This window comes from Martes martes (genome assembly GCF_963455335.1).
Source record: "Martes martes genome assembly, chromosome: 1".
Lineage (NCBI taxonomy): Eukaryota > Metazoa > Chordata > Mammalia > Carnivora > Mustelidae > Martes > Martes martes.
Window position 1 is genome coordinate 106,409,976 of NC_137888.1, and position 17,475 is coordinate 106,427,450.

General features: G+C 38.4%; 1 protein-coding gene across 1 annotated transcript in view; it reads left to right on the top strand.

Moving 5' to 3' along the window:
• Positions 1–4,124: 4,124 nt before the first annotated feature.
• Positions 4,125–17,475, top strand: part of MAP3K13 (mitogen-activated protein kinase kinase kinase 13) — a 129,550-nt gene continuing 116,199 nt past the window's right edge. Inside the window, exon 1 of the mRNA XM_080809237.1 lies at positions 4,125–4,244. The gene's annotated coding sequence lies outside the window, so the exon portion shown is untranslated. The remainder of the gene's footprint in view (positions 4,245–17,475) is intronic.

A 17,475-nucleotide genomic window follows, 5' to 3' on the forward strand; every position in this document is an offset into this window, starting at 1 on the left:
GGCTCAGTTTTTAGCTTCTCCTTCCTCTGTCTCTGTCACCTTTCTCAGCTATCCCAGTTCTGTCTTCTCACCAAATACTCACCCTGTAATATCCAGATGCCTTTTGGACAGTTGAGCTTGGCCATTTTAGGGTCACTTCATACTTGGCATTTATAAACTCACTCACATCCCTAGGGCCTTGCACAGAGCCTGGCATAGGGAGGGGGGTACCAGCAAATACTCAATGAATGAATGAAATGAATCTCATTCCCCTTCAAACAAACCACCTCCTCTCATTTTCATCTTTTGTCAATGGTATTACTGATCTTATCTCTGCTCTCTGCTCTTGTAAATATTTTGTTCATTTTCTTCTTTTGAAATGTATCTCATATCTGCATTAGTTCATTTCATTGTATTTTCATGACTTTTACCCCAATGCATCATGCAAGGATTACTTCCACAGGTTCCCATCTGGCATCTTTGGTTCTAATCTTTCCTCTCTCCAAGCCATTGCCACTGTAGCCACCCTAATAAGTTTTTAAATGTTAATTTATTTCTTGCTGTTGTTTTTTCGAAATGATTTTCATTTATTTGAAAGAGAGAGAGAGAGCTAACCAGCAAACATGAGCTGAAGGGAGGGGCAGAGGGAGAGGCAGAAGCAGACTTACCACTGAGCAGGGACCCTGGGATCATGACCTGAGCCAAAGGCAGACACTTAACCAACTGAGCCGCACCCCCACCAGACACCCCATTTGTTTCTTGTTCTAATAAATTTTTTATTTTTGAGATAATTTTAGGTTTTTAAAAATCTGCAAAAATAGTACCTTCACCCAATTTCTCCTGATGTTATTAACATCTTTCGTAACTATGGCTCATTTGTCAAAATTAAGAAATTAACATTGGTGCATGACTCATAACTAAAATCCAGACTTTTAAGTTTTCACCAGATTTTTTACTACTGTACTGTTCCTATTCCGGGATGCAACATTGCTATTTAGCACATCTATCAAAATTTTAAATAGTTAATATCAATTTTGGCAAGAATTCAAAAAGGACAAAAGGATATAGAAGTTTCCTTCCTACCTCTGAACCATATCTATTCTGTCTCTTCCCTATAGACAACCCAATGTTTCTGGTTTCTTGGATATTCTTCCTAAGAGAGTCTCTGAGGACACACACACACACACACACACACACACACAAATAGTGCATTCTAAATATACTGTTTTCTTTTTTTAACTTGGTATAGTTTCATCACTTTTTATCAGTAACACAAAGTTGCCTTTTTAAAAAATTTCAGGATCCTATTGGGTATCTGTTCTGCAATTTGATTTGCCAGTTCCCTACTGATTGATATCTTTTACTTTTGCAAACAGTGCTGTAGTGACTACCCACGAATATGTGTCAGTTTACGTGGGTATGTGTCTAGTTATTCCTGGGTGGAAGGGTATATGCAATCATAATTTGATGGCCAATTTGCATTTTGGAGAGTTCCCACCGTTTTATCTTCCATTATTTACCCATAAGCTCGCCAATGTTGTGTCTTAATAGACTTTGAATTTCGCCAATTTGATGGATTAAAGTATAGTTTAAAATTATGTCATTGTACTTTCAGTTTGCATTTGTCTTATAGTAAGTTGGAGCATCTTTACATATATTTAAGAGCCGTTTACATTTTCTTCTGTGAACTCTCCATATACTTTGCCCATTTTTCAATTAGGTTATTAAAGCATTCATTTATTAAGTTGAAGGCCTAGTCCTCTTTTTAAGACTTTACATCATAGTTTCAACCCCATTTCGTACTACTTTCCATAACCATTACCGCTCTGACCAGTCTGGTTTTTATACCCACCCAAGGGCACACTGTATTCATTCCTTCCACCACACCTTCTTTCATCATGTTCCTCCATTTTCCCCTTCCACTTATATCTCCTCTTCTGAGACAGAAATGATCACTTCCCTCCATTGGATAAACTTTCCTTTAACTTCAGGTAAACTTCTGGAAACAATAATTAACTGATAGTTTATGAACTCTTAAAAAAGGAAATGTTAATCATTAAGAGACAGCATTGAACCAAAAAAAACCCCTTTCTTATCAAACTAACCACATCTCCATTTCCAGTAGAGTTCTAGTATGCTGTGTACACATCTTTATTAAGTAATTTTATTCTCTTGATATGTTCGAGAAATTTAAAGAAAAATAAGTTTATGAGAGTAGTTTTTTGGTAACTGATCAAACTTGTGTAACCAGAGAGTTTTGATTCATGGATCAATGTCAAACTGAGAGTATCTTATAACAAAACTGTTCTCTATTTCAGAACTTTGTTCTTGATTTTGCTGCTCAATATTTGTTTACTAATAATTTGATGAATACATGGGAATTAAATAAATGAAGTTAGGCTTAAAGAGAATACTTCCTATGACAGTACAGAGTTATGATTGAACATTTTCTTAACAGTTTGGAAGGATGGGCTAAAACTAATAAGGTGAAATTTTCCAATTGAAGTGAATATAAAGCTCTACATTTCATCCCCAAAATTAGTGGAAAGAGAGAATGAGGGTAGAGTCGGGCAGCTGGCTTGATGTAGTTTGTGCGACAAAAGTCCACCAACTTAAGAATGTAATGTGTTAAAATTGAAATCTTCAGTTGCCTTTATTAATTTATAAAATTATAGCATTAGATTAAGGAACTTAGTAGTCCCATCAGAACTCATTTGGAGTATAGTTTTCAGTTCTAGGTATTATGTTTTCAAAGGAAATTAACTTTGAAATTAAAGTACCTGTATTATTTTTCTATTGCTGTCATAACAAGTTATCACGAATTTAGCAGACTGAAACAAAACAACACACTTTTATCACCTTACAGTTGTGAGGTCAGAAATCATCACAGATCTCAATAGGCTAAAACCAAGTTATTATCAGGGGTGTATACCCTTCTGGAGGCTTTTAGAAGAGAGTCTGTTTTCCTGCCTTTTCTGGCTTCTAGCGGTCCCCTACCTCCACCCTTCAGAACCACCAGAAGCAAGTCCAGTCCTCCCATCGCTTCTCTCCGGCCACAGCTGGGAAAGGCTCACTGCTTTTAAAGATTTTTTTTTTTTTTAATTTATTCAACAGACACAATCACAAGTAGGCAGAGGCAGGCAGAGAGAGAGGAGGAAATAAGCTCCCCACTGCACAGAGAGCCCAATGTGGGGCTCGATCCTGGGACCCTGAGATCATGACCCGGGCTGAAGGCAGAGGCCTTAACCCACTGAGCCACCCAGGTGCCCCAGCTCACTGCTTTTAAAGGATTCACGTGAAAAGATTGGTCCCATCTGGATAATCTCCAAAGATGGACATCTTTGTGGGGGACCATTATCCTGCCTCCCACCGTTCCTATTGCAGGGGATCACCAGGATCGTGACAGGGCTTACTGGATAGAAAAGCAGATTAAGAAGAATTGAAGATGATCCCCAAATATGTTGTCTAGGAGAGAATGAGATAATGTTTATAAAGTGATTAGAGCAGTAAGTGCATAATAAATGGTTTCTGCTTCAATGGCTAATGCTACAAATTACAGAAATATAGTAGCTCAGAAGGGAAAGAAGCTTAGGGATGTGGAAGGGGATGAAGCAGTGGAACATTTTATCTTGCATAGAACAGAATTTGGGATCCAAGTTCTCACTTTACTCTTAGGGAAGCAGGTGGTTTCAATGTCAGAAAAGAACTAAGTTTAACAAGAACTCTGCGTGCTTCCGCTACCTGAGAAAAGAGGGAGAATGGAGTTGTTGGGGACTCTGGGAAAGAAGCAACTTTCTGGCCTCTTTTTGCCATGACTGCATGATGTATAGTTTCTGGGGAGGAGAGAAAACTTTCATGAAAGGGAGAAAGCACGGTTTTTGAAGCTCAGAGGACGACTATATTAGTTTTTCTCCCCCAGGGACATGTGGGAAAGAAATGTCCTCTGAAACCAAAGCCCCGCCGTCAGAGATGATGAGATTTCTTCAGGCTTTCACTGTGATCTTTACATTTGTTTCTTGAAACACGTTGCTCTCCACCTTCAAGAAGCTGCTGATTCGTGGTGGTCAAGCAGTAGTTAAATTAACAAGCCCTCCCACCTCACTCCGGCTGGGTGGTAGCTTCCAAGGCCACCGTGAATGTGTATCAGTGTGAACCTGATCCAGAAACAGCCAGGAAGGGAACAAAGTTTAGTCTGTGAGGAAATAGGCGGCTGCCGGCTGCCGGTAGTTTCATACCGTCTGTCCAGATTTCAGGCTTGCTGTGGTGTAAGTAATTTTTAAAAAATATATTCGAATATAAAAAGATTGTGAGAATAATTCCCATCTGGGATTAAATTAAGGTCCTGCCGGGTGCTAAATCTTGTGTTAAGTAGACCTACTTAAAAGAAAGTTTCAGCATTTCACAAGTAGTTTTATTTTAAAAAATGAAAAGGAAGACCATGAAGTTTTCAGCAAGTTTTCTGCTAAAACAGGTCCTGCTTGTGTTGGATGGTTTTTAATGTCTTGTCTTTGGTTCAGTGAGGATGTTTATGGTCAGAAAATAAAAGTGAGCAAATGTGCATCTGGTGCCCAGAGATTATTTCTAGGTAGTGCTTAGATTTCTCCCTCATGTTCTTTCCAGCGGCTTTTCCTTTAGTTTAGGTTCATGTTACAAGTTTATGTTAGCAAATATATAATACTTTCAGCTGGTTAAACTGGAGGTTTTGTGGTTCAAAGAAACAAATGAGAATAAAGTAGAATCGAATACAGTGTAATAAGCTGTTGAGAGCCTAGATTTAAGAGCAGCATAAAGTGTTTTCAAAGAGAAGGAACTTTGGGAAATAGGTGGAAATGGTAAGCAGCTTTAGGAATTTCACGCAACTTTGGATAAATCTGTTTTTAAGATTTTGATATGTGTACTAATTTTCCAGACTAAATTCCCAGTACAATGGCCTGTAAAATAAATTTCCTATATGAAATTGGAATTGTTGTATCTCAAGCTGTTGCGGTTCTATGTTGAGATAAAGATTCCAGGAGCTACACACATTGTTAAGCAAACATCGACTTTATTGAGTATGAGAATGTTAACGTTGCATTTGGATTTGGAGAAGTTGATATTTTCTATTTCTCTTTTGCCACATGTATTTTAAAAAAATTCTTGGTACAGGAAAATTTTGTGACTTCGAATCTAGAAGCAAAATTTGATGTCATTAATATACACAAGTTATAAATGACGGCTGCTAGCCCGTAGCCTCTCAAATGGATCAAGGAGTGCTGAGGACATAGATTGTTTGCATACAAGTACACTGGGTTTCCCCTTTCCTCTGCCTTCACCTCTGATCTCCAGTCTGTCTCCAGCCTGTCTCACATTCCTGCAGAGCCCAGATGATGATATTGGGCCCAACTGACCTTTGGTGGGATAGAAGCTCAAGATACACTGTCCTAAGTAGATTCTGGGACTGTAATGAACTAAAACCTTTACTCACCCTTTAACTTGCTGAATTTCTATGACTCTAGGTTCCTGAGCTTATTAACTCCTCCCACTCAATAGCCTCTCCTGGGCCAGGTTGTCGGTTTATGGGACAAGAGTTGGGGGAGAAGGGTCCTAGGAAAGCATGGCAGGTGACACTATTTCCGGGGAAGCAGGTAATTCACTGCTTCCCTGGAAATATTTCACTCTTTTAACACCTGGAAGGCCATACAGGTGTGCACTGGCTGACTCTTAAATCCAGACACTTTTGGATATTTTTTAATTTGTTTTCCTATTTTTTAAATTATTTTTTATTTTTTATTTAAGTTCAATTAATTAACATATAGTGTATTTTTAGTTTCAGAGGTAGATTTCATTGACTCATCAGTTGTTTATAACACCCAGTGCTCATTACATCACCCAGTTACCCCATTCCCTTCCCCCTCCAGCAATCCTCTGTTTGTTTCCAATGGTTAAGAGTCTCTTATGGTATGTTTTCCTATTTTTAGTTGTTACATTTTGATAGTTTGATAGTTTATATCCAAGCCTGAGGTCTGGGTGAAAGCCCATTGGGTGCTAGGAAGGGACACAAGGCCACAGATGAAACCTTGGTGTACTGCTTCCAGATGAAAGGGACTTGGGACCTCAAATAAACTCTGAGCCACGGGTGGTGCTCTCCTCACCCCCAGGTGTCTGCTGAGCATGCCCGCTTCCTGTCATGGAAGCGGATTTGGGAAGGCTGCTCCTTTTCTTTTTCTTTTTTTTAAATTTCAGTGTAGTTAACATAGTGTTATATTGTTTCGGGTGTACAATATAGTGATTCAACAATTCCATACATCACTCAGTGCTCATCAAGATAAGTGTACTTTTACATCCCTTCACTTGTTTCACCCATCCCCCACCCACCTCCTCTCTGTTAACAGACTCAGCTAAGAGTCTGTCTTTCAGTTTGTCTACTTTTTCTTTGTTCATTTGTTTTGTTTCTTAAATTCCACATAGGAGTGAAATCATATGGTATTTCTCTTTCTCTGACTGATTTATTTCACTTAATATTATATTCTCTAGATCCATCCAAATTGTTGTAAATGGTAAGATTTCATTCTTTTTTATGGCTGAATAATAATAGATAGATAGATAGATAGAAACAAACAGATAAACATGGTGTTTCTCTCTTCAAATTAGTGTTTTTATATTCTTTGGGTAAATACCAGTAGTGCAATTATTGGACCATAGGGAAATTCTGTTTTTTATTTTTTGAGGAACCTCTATACTGTCTTCCATAGTGGCTGCCCCAGTCTGCATTCCCATCAATAGTAACAAGGGTTCTTTTTTCTCTACATCCTCACCAACATTTGTTTTTCCTTGAGTTTTTGATTTTAGCCATTCTAACAGGTATGAGGTGCTATCTCATTGCGGTTTTGGTTTGCATTTCCCTGATGATGAGTGATATTCAGCGTGTTTTCATGTGTCTTTTGGTCATCTATATGTCTTCTTTGGAGAAATCTCTCCGTTCATGTCTTCTGCCCATTTTTTAATTGAATATTTGGGTTTCTTAGGTGTTGAGTTGTACAAGTATTTCATATATTTTGGTCCCTAACCCTTTATTGGGTATGTCACTTGCGAAAATCTTTTCCTATTCAGTAGGTTGTCTTTTGGTTTTATTGATTGTTTCCTTTGCTGTACAGGAAATTTTTATTTTGATATAGTCCCAATAGTTTATTTTTGCTTTGTTCCCCTTGCCTCAAGAGATGTTATGGCTGATGTCAGAGAAATTATTGCCTGGGTTCTCTTCTAGGATTTTTATGGTTTCAGGTCTCACATTTAGGTCTTTGATCTATTTTGAGTTTATTTTTGTGTATGGTGTAAGAGAGTGGTCCAGTTTCATTCTTTTGTACGTAGCTGTCCCATTTTCCCAACAGCATTTGTTGAAGACACTTTTTCCTGTTGGATATTCTTTCCTGCTTTGTTGAAGATTAATTGACCATATAATCATGGGTTTATTTCTGGGCTCTTTATTCTCTTCTATTGAACTATAGGTCTGTTTTTGAGCCAGTACCATGCTGTGTTTTTTTTTTGTTTGTTTGTTTTTGTTTGTTTGTTTTTGTTTTTTTAAAAGATTTTACTTATGTATTTGACAGAGAGAGATATAGTGAGAGAGGGAACACAAGTAGGGGAAGCGGGAGAGGGAGAAGCTGGCTTCCCACTGAGCAGGGAGCCCGATGCGGGGCTCCATCCCAGGACCCTGGGATCATGACCTGAGCCAAAGGCAGACATTTTAATGACTGAGCCACCCAAGCGCCCCAATACCATCCTGTTTTGATTACTACAGCTTTGTAATATAACTTGAAGTCTGGAATTGTGATAACTTCAGATTTGGGTTTTTTTTTTTTTTTTTCCAAAGATTGCTGTGGCTGTTTGGGGTGTTTTGTGGTTCTGTATGAACTGTAGGATTGTTTGTTCTAGTTTTGTGAAAAACGCTATTTGTAGGGATTGCATTAAATCTGTAGATTGCTTTGGATAGTATAGACATTTTAACAAAAATTGTTCTTCCAATCCATGAGTATGAACTGTCTTTCCATTTCTTTCATCAGTGTTTTATAGTTTTCAGAGTATAGGTCTTTTACATCTTTGGTTAAGTTTATTCCTAGGTAATTTATTATTTTTGGTGCAATTGTAAATGGGATTGTTTTCTTAATTTCTCTTTCTGCTGCTTCATTATTAGTGTATAGAAATGCAGCAGATTTCTGTACCTTGATTTTGTATTCTATAACCTTACTGAATTCATGTCTCAGTTCTAGTAGTTGTTTGATGGAGTCTTTCAGGTTTCCTACATATAATATTATGTCATCTGCAAATAGTGAAAGTTTTACTCCTTCTATCAATCTGGATATCTTTTATTCCTTTTTTCTTGTCTGCTTTTAAAATTCTCTCTTTATCTCTACTTTTTGCCACTTTAATTACTATGTGTCTTAGTGTGGGTCTCTTTGGGTTGATTTTGTTGGGGGATCTCTGTGCCTTCTGGATATGAACTTTCCTTCCCTAGATTTGGCAAGTTTTCAGCTATTATTTCTTCAAATACATTTTCTGCCCCCTTTTCTCTCTCTTCTTCTTCCAGGATCCCTATAATGCGAATGTCATTATTATGCTTGATGGAGTTGCTGAGTTCCCTAAATCTATTCTCATTTTGCATTATTTTTTCTCTCGCCTGTTCAGCTTTTCTGTTACTCTTTTCTGCAGATTGCTGATTTATTCTTCTCCTTCCTTTAGTCTGTTACTTATTCCGCCTAGTGTATTTTTAATTTCATTTATTGTATTCTTCTTCTCTGGTTGGTTCTTTTTTTATCTCTTTGTTAATGGTCTCATTGACGTCCTCCACTTTTTTCCTCAAGTCCAGTGAGTATCTTTATGACCATAACTTTACCAGACATACTACTTTTAATTCTTTACCAGACATACTACTTACTCTGTTTAATTCAGTTCTCTTGCTGTGATTTTGTCCTATTCTTTCATTTGGTACATATCCCTCTGTCTTCTCATTTTTGTCTAACTCTCTGTCTGTTTCTGTGTTTTAGGAAAGTCCGCTGTGTCTCCTGCTCTTGAAAGTAGTGGCTTTCTGAAGAAGAGATCATGTATGCCCTGCAGTGCAGTGTCCCCTGGTCACGAGAACCTGGTGCTTTAGGGGTGTCTCCTATGTGTGTTGCAAAAGCCACTTTTTCCTTCAGTCCAGTCATCTTCAACGGTTCTCTTTGAACATTGTGGGCAGGGTTTGATCCCTATGTTGTTAGTGAGCCAATCTGGGGCCTCCTTGGACTTGAGTTTAGTCAGATCAGGCATTTGCCAGAGATGCAGTAGCACTAAACTGCAGGGCACTTTCCCTGTGTTGTCCTCTGAGAAGCTTTCATTGGTGGAAGGGGCCTGTAGCCAACCAGTTATCTGCCCCAGTGCACTTCTGGAGGCCACAGTCTGATTCATTTGTGTGGTTATCTTTCCCTGTTGCCAGGGCAGGAGTCTCTCTGGAGTGATGCTGGCCCCGATCAGGGCTGCTTGCACACTGCCAGCCTTGTGGCCCTAGTTTGAATGGGCTCTAGCCAAAAGCTACGTACTCCAGGCAAGGCTGTAGCACCCACAAGGTTTGGACACAGGGAAGAAAGGATGTGCCTCCACTGCTGGGATGGGGCTGGCTGGGCTGATTTATAAAATACTCAGGTGTGGGGTGTGCAGTTTTAACAAGGTGTGTGCAGAGCCTCTGTTAAAGGGGACCCACTGCTACTGCTGCCAAGACTGAGGCCCTGGAATGTCCATGGGACAGGGGACATAATGTTTGTAAGGGTTTGCCCGGGGCTTCTTGGGGAGGGGACCTGCAGTCCCAGACAGAGGCGGGGTGGGGGACAGATCTTGGTGTCAGCAAGTTAGGTAGTAAGTGTCAGTGTTGTGCTGGTTCCTGCAGATGACAGTGTATTTATGCTGGGGTTGGGGGTGGGTGGCAGGTGAGGGAAGTGGCACCTGCCAGCTCTTTTGTTCCTGTAGGGGTCTCCCTGTAATCCCTAACTCTCTGGGACAGGCTCTAAGATGAGTAAATAACTCTCCCTGCCATATTCCCCAGGCATTTTTCAAACCGCTGCTTGTTTGTTGTGCTGTCTCTCTAAAGGCAGGGGCTCAGTGTCCCATCACTTTCCAGGCTCTCCTAGAACCGGGATTTTTAAAATTCCAGGCTTTAAGTCCTGCTAGTTTTAAGTGCTCACAAAATTTGGCCCCTCTAGGTTTCAAACTCAAATATTATGAGGATTCATCTTCCCCATGCAGGCTTCCCAGTTTCATAGTCTTTTTCTCTCCCTTCTCTGAGTTCGCGGGTCCTTCCCTCTGACAGTCCCTCGGGTCCCTTTAGGTTCCCATGTCATTTCCACCCTTCTTACCTTCTTTGATGTGGCTTCTTCTTTACATTTAGTTGTGGAATTTTTTCTGCCAGTCTTTGGGTCATTTTCTGGGTTATTTATGCTGATGTGAGTGTCCTCTAGTTGTATCTGTGGGACAAAGGGAGCTCAGGGTCCTCCTACTCCACCTTCCTCCCAGCCTTCTGGGCCCCTTTCAGATATTTTTAAAAACCTTCAATAGCTGCCTATAACATCCAAATCCTTGCCCTACAAAGCCTACATGATCTGCCTTCTGACTATCTGTTTAACATCATTATCTACCATTGTTCTCACACAGATTGCTCCAGCTACTTAAGTGTTTCTATTGCTTCTGGAATAGATCAAACTTTCTTGTGCCTCAGGGTCTTTGATGCCTGGAAAGCTCCTTCCCTGTATTGTTTCTTCCTTCTCTTCATTCAGATCTCTACTCAAACACCTCCTCTTCAGAGGTATCACTACCCCACTTCCACATCACTCTTCCTTTACCTTGGTTGACTTTTAACCATATTGGCACAATTTAATTCATTTTATTTATTTTTTATTTTTTTATTTTTAAAGATTTTTTTGTTCATTTATTTGACAGACAGAGATCACAAGTAGGTGGAGAGGCCAATGCTGGGCAGGGAGCCCAATGAGGGGCCCGATCCCAGGACCCCGAGACTGTGACCCGAGCTGAAGGCAGAGGCTTAACCCACTGAGCCACCCAGGTGCCCCAATTTAATTCATTTTAATAAGAAATATATTTTTAGGGGTGCCTGGGTGGTTCAGTTGGTTAAATGGCTGCCTTCGGCTCAGGTCATCGTTCCAGGATCCTGGGATTGAGCCCCGTGTCAGGCTCTCTGCTCAGTGGGGTTCTGGCTTCTCCCTCTTCCTCTGACCCTATCCCTGCTTGTGTTCTCTCTCTCTGTTAAATAAATAAAATCTTTATATATATATATATATATATATATATATTTATACATATATATGTACACATACACATGATATATAGTTGAATATATATACTATTTGTATTCAGAATTATTTGTATATGTGTGTGTATATTTTTTATAAAATCAACATATATATTCTTTCTCACTAGAATATAAGTTCTATGAGGGGGCAAGAACTTTGTCTTCTTCAGTGCTGTATTGCCAGTGTCCAAAATAGTACCTACTTGACATATAGTAGACACTTAGTAAATATTCATTTTATTAATATATTAATGTCAGTTGGTGTCATTAAAATTTATCTTTAAGAATAGGAATTTTTGGGTGCCTGGGTGTGTCAGTCGTTGAGCATCTGCCTTCTGCTCAGGTTATGATCTCAGGGTCCTGGGATCGAGCCCTACATTAGGCTCCCTGCTAGGCGGAAAGCCTGCTTCTCCCTCTCCCACTCCCCGTGCTTGTGTTCCTGCTCTCGCCTTCTCTCTCTCTCTCTCTCTGTCAAATAAATAAATAAAATCTTAAAAAAAGGATAGGAATGTTTCATTTTTTGAGTAGGTGATTCCAAAATATATAGAAAAGTGTACTTTTTAAAAAAGGTTTATTTATTTATTTTAGAGAAAGAGGGAGAGAGAGAGAGAGCACACATGGGAGGGCAGGGGCAGAGGGAGAGACAGGCTTAAGCAGACTCCACCTTGAACACAGAGCCTGATATGGGACTCAATCTCATGACCCTGAGATCGTAATCTGAGCCAAAACCAAGAGCTGGACTCTTAACCAACTGTGCCACCTAGGCGCCCCATAGAAAAGTGTACATCAAGGAGCGGCTTGGTCATTAAGCATCTGCCTTCGGTTCAGGTCATGATCCCAGAGTTGTGGGATCAAGCCCCGCATCAGGATCCCTGCTTGGCAGGAAGCCTACTTCTCCCTCTCCCACCCTCCCTGCATGTGTTCCCTCTCTTGCGGTGTGTCTCTCTATCAAATAAATAAATAAAATCTTAAGAAAGGAAAAAAGTGTCCATTGAAACATTTTCCTAACCCAGCTGGTCCCTAATCCATTCAGTTCCCATTCAAGACCCCAAAATACTGTTATTTTTCCATGTGTCCTTCCAGAGTTTCTTGTTGTGTATGCAAGGAAATATAAAAATATGCACAGATTGTTCTTTTCCCTTTTTACTAATACTGTTATACGTACTGTTCTGAATTTTTTTATTACAGGTTAAAAAATTAATATCCGTATGTAGAGAGTGTCCTCATTTTTAAATAACTCTGTAGTATTCCATTGGGTGGACATACTGTAATTTATTTAACCAGTCACCTAGTGATGGGCATGTTGGTTATTTTCAGTATCTTCCTATTGTAAACAGTGCTGAAGTTCATAACCTGTGCATATATAATTTTATACATGCATAGTTTATCTCTGATTAAATTCAGAGAGTATGATAGGTGCCATAAATATTGCTTAGTTGCCTTCCACAGGGATTGTACCAATTTGTACTCCCCCAGCAATGAATAAAAGTACTGTTTCTCATATCCTTGCCAACTGAGAGAGCTGTCCGACTTTTGGATTTTTGCCAATCTGATGGTTAAAAAATGGTTTCAGCATAATTTATTTTAGAATTCATAATAAAATTTATGTTAAAGTTTAAGAAATTTTTTTTAATTTTAAATTGTGATAAAACACATATAAAATTTGCCATCTTAACTATTTTTAAGTATTCAGTTCATCAGTGTTAAGTATATTAACATTGTCGTGAAACAGATCTCCAGAACTTGTTCACCTTCCAATCTGAAACTCTATGCCCACGAAATAACAACTCCCCATTTCCTCCTCCTTCCAGACCCTGGCAACCACCATTCTCCTTCCTGTTTCTATGAGTTTGACTGCTTTAGATATCTCATGTAAGTGGAATCACACAGTTTGTCTTTTTGTGAATGGCTTTACACTTAGTGTAAAGTCCTCGAGTTTCACCTGTACTGTAGCAAATGACAGGATTTTCTTCGCTTTTAAGGGTGAATAAATGCCACACTTTGTTTATCCATTCATCCATTGATGGACATTTGGATTGTTTCTACCTCTTGGCTATTATGAATGATGCTGCTGCGACTATGGGTGTACAGACAACATTTTGAGGTCCTGCTTTCAGTTGTTTCAAGTGTATACCCAGAAGTGAGATTATTGGATCACGTGGCAATTCTGTTTTTCAATTTTTTAGGAACTACTGTATTATTTTCCAAAGAAGCTGCATCATTTTAGCATTGTTTTAATGTGTATTTCTCTCATTATGAGTCGGGTAGAACATCTTTTCATATTTGGAAGAAACCTGCCCTTTTTTCTGTGAGTTGTTTATATCTTTTGCCTTTGATTGGATTTTTTTCCTATTAGTTTGATAACATTTTTTGCTTTTGTGCCTCTCAGTTTTCCAAATTTATAAGCTAGTAGTCATTGGTGTAGATTTGGGTAAGAGTACCTGAGGTTAATAGTTGTACAATCTTGATTGGGCAATTACTGAACATTTCTGAGTTTCAGTTTTCTTACCTGTAAATAGTAATAACAATGAGTTCTTATAAAGTTTAATTAGATAATATATATTAAGTGGTTAATATAGAACCAGTATGATAAGGCAAGAAAAAGAAATAAAAGGCCAATGTTCAGAAGGGAAACAAAACTATCATTATTCACATATGGTGATTGTGTACCTAGAAAAGCCTGTAGCATCTCTAAAAATACTTTGCAATTTTGCAAAGCCATAGGTTACAGTCAATATAGAAAGTTGCATTAGAAATAATTAGAACAGCTAAAATAATTAGAAAACAGATTAAAATATCATCACTGAAAATATTAAATACATAGAAATAAATCTTTAAAAAGAGCACAAGGACCTCTATACTGAACACTACAGAACATTACTAAGAAAAATTAGAGAAGACTGAACTTAAAAGCTCAATATAAATTCCATGGGGGCACCTGGCTAGCCTCTGTATGTAGAGCATGTGACTGTTAACCTCAGGGTCCTGAGTTCAAGCCCCACACTGGGCATGGGGCCTACTATAAAATCAATCAATCAGTCAGTGAGTAAATCTTAAAAATGCAAAACATGATCATGAATTATAAAACTCAAAATTGTTAAGATGCCAGTTTTCCCTAAGTCAATGTATAGATCCGATCCTGTGCAGTTCCTATCAAAATTCAGCAGGTGTTTTTGAAGAAATTGTCAAGCTGATTCTAAAATGTATCTGATAATTCAATGGACATTGCATAGCTAAAACAATCTTGAAAAGGAATAATAAGATGGATGATTTATAGCATGTGATTTCAAGATTTAACTGTAAAGCTATTAACTATTACCAACAATGAACTGTTACCTTAAGAATAGATGAATGCATCAGTGGAGGAGAAAGCACATTCAGAAATAGACCCACACACATAAGGCCAATTGATTTTTGATCAAGGCGGCAAGTTAATTCAATGGGAAAGGAAGTCTTTTTTTTTTTTTTTTAAGATTTATTTATTTGAGAGAGAGAGGGAACATGGTGGGGTCAGAGGAGAGCAGAGGGAGAGAGTGGTGAGAGAGAATGTAAAACAGACTCCCCACTGAGCATGGAGCCAGACATGGGGCTCCTCCATCTCACGACCCTGACATCATGGCTTGAGCTGAAATCAAGAATCAGACACTCAACCAATCGAGCGACCCAGGTGCCCCAGAAATAGAGTCTTTTAAACTTGTTGCTGGATCAAATGGATTTTCTTATGGGAAAGTAAGAAAAGAACTATCACATCTTTATCTCTCCATACAAAAATTTAATAGACATTGATCATAGATCTAAACATAATAATCAGAACCAGAATGGTAGTAAAAAAAAAAAAAAAAACAATGGAAAATATCTTTACAATCTTGGGTATGCAAAGATTTCTTGAACAGGACACTAAAAGCACCAACCATAAAAAGTAAATAAAATTAAATGAGTTTATATATTTACTGCAAGATTTCTCAGGACCTTTAATATGTTAATGTTACTAGTAAGAGGGTCATGCAGCATTTCTCTATGTTCTTGACCACATAATTTTTCCCCATTTAGAACATTCAACTAAACTGCAGGAGTCAGTATGCCAAAGAACATACTTGGAGTAGTTGTTGCTTTGGTTCTCTCCTCAAAGCATACTACTTTTGAGAACTGTAATAAATGAAAGATCAGTTTCCCCCTCTTTAGTATGAATTAATGTAATTGTATCTATTTTAACAACCAGAATAAAGAAGACCCTCTGCCAAAAGAACTGTGACCACACTTTACTCCAAATTGACTGGTCAGCCAGCCAACTATTGGAGTTACTACTATTGGTAGGATTCTAGGTCAGTGTCATGTTCGATTGGAATTTACCGTAGTAAAAGGAATAAAGAGTGATTGAAGATGCAAATCACTTGGCCTTTTCTCTGCACTGGTTCCATGTACTTGTTTGGTCTGCTCTGCCCTGCTTTTTCACCATCTATCAAACTCCAGCGTGTTAACCCTCACTCAGATGACTCAACTCCTCACAGTTCCCAATTGCTTGAAGGTCTCTTTTCTGTGGCATTTCTAGTCTCTGACTCACTTCACTGTCCTAATCAGATTCCTCTACCTGCTGTTGCTGCCCATGAACTGATTTTCATGGAATATGGATTTTCACATAAGAAGTAGAGAAGAACCAGAAGAGAAAGTAGAAGGAAAACAAAGTCAAACTTCACTTAAACCAAAATTTGGCCCAAGACTCTCCCTGTTAGGAAAAGAGATCTCAAGAAGTCAACATGGTATGTAATGCCAGTGGAAATGTATAAAGAAAAGAAAGTTTAAGGAAGTGTCCCTATAATATCCTGGATTATGTTTTTTAAAATGAACTACTGTAATAGATATTAGTTTGTCCTTAATGTGGAAAGCTAATAATAACCAGATAAAGAAACCTCATCTGTGTCATCTGAATAGAGTTTACTAGAAAGACTAGAAGTTAAGTAGCTTTAGTTTTAAATCTGCCACTAATTTGCTTTTTGATAACAAGTAAATATATTCTTTTAAAGAGAAAAAGAATATGCTCTCCCCCTCATTGCAAATATATATATGTATATATTTTTGTGTGACTCTATACGTATATGTACACACACACCTACATACATAACAGACTGTCACAGATATTTTTTTCATGTGCTGTCTCATTTAATCATCTCTGTCCATGTCTCCACTTCCTCATCTGGAAAATGAGATAATAATATCTCGGTCTGCCTTCCTCACAGGACAACAAATGGAATGATAACCAGATAATAAAATAGATTCCTTTGAGCATTATTCTGGAATTTAAGGAATAAATCTTGAATGTCATATTGTGTGTGATATAAACCAGTGTTTCCATAGCAAAATGGTATGATGGATCCTGGGAAAATCCATTTCAAAATGTATTTTCAATACAAACTTAGAAGACACAATTACACAGGATGTTTTATAGACATCAGAGACAATTATGGAACACCTGGAAAGTACGGAACAACCTTTTTTGTGCTTCTCAGTGAATGCGACACAAAGTAAACACAGTCCTCGTAGTACTTTATGACACACCTAATCAAAGAAAAACAGTCAAGAGAGATACCTAGGCAAATAGGTAGAGGCAGAATAAGAGTGTGGATGACAATGAAAAGAATTTTACATTAGAAATTGAAAACCATTTTTTAGTCTGTATTAAAATAGGATAAACGGAAGGAGGAGTACCACAAATGCATCTGGGGCTGCAGGGGTCAATTGGATGGATGCTTATTTAACTCTACTGCTTCTTAACCTGGCCCTGGGAGCTGAAAGAAACTTGATCTCTTTTCTAGCAGACTGATAGATTATAATCAGAATGGAAGGTTTCAGAGCTATTGAAACCCACCTCTAGGCTGTCTTTCCATTGTCCCTACAGCTTTTCAGAATTTAATAAGATGATGGGGGTGGGAAGGACAATGGCTGCCAAGTGTCTAGGAAACTACAAGCTTTTCTCACTAAAGTTCCTTTAGGAAGAGGGGATTGTACACTAGCAAACAAGTTTGTCAAAGGAAGACCAAAAAGTTACTAATTAAAAATTGAGGGGCACCTGGTTCGCCCAGTCAGTGGAGTGTTTGACTCTTGATCTTAGGGTTGTGAGTTTGAGCCCTGTGTGGGTGTAGAGACTATGTAAAAATAAAATCTTTAAAAAAAAAACAAAAAACAAAAAA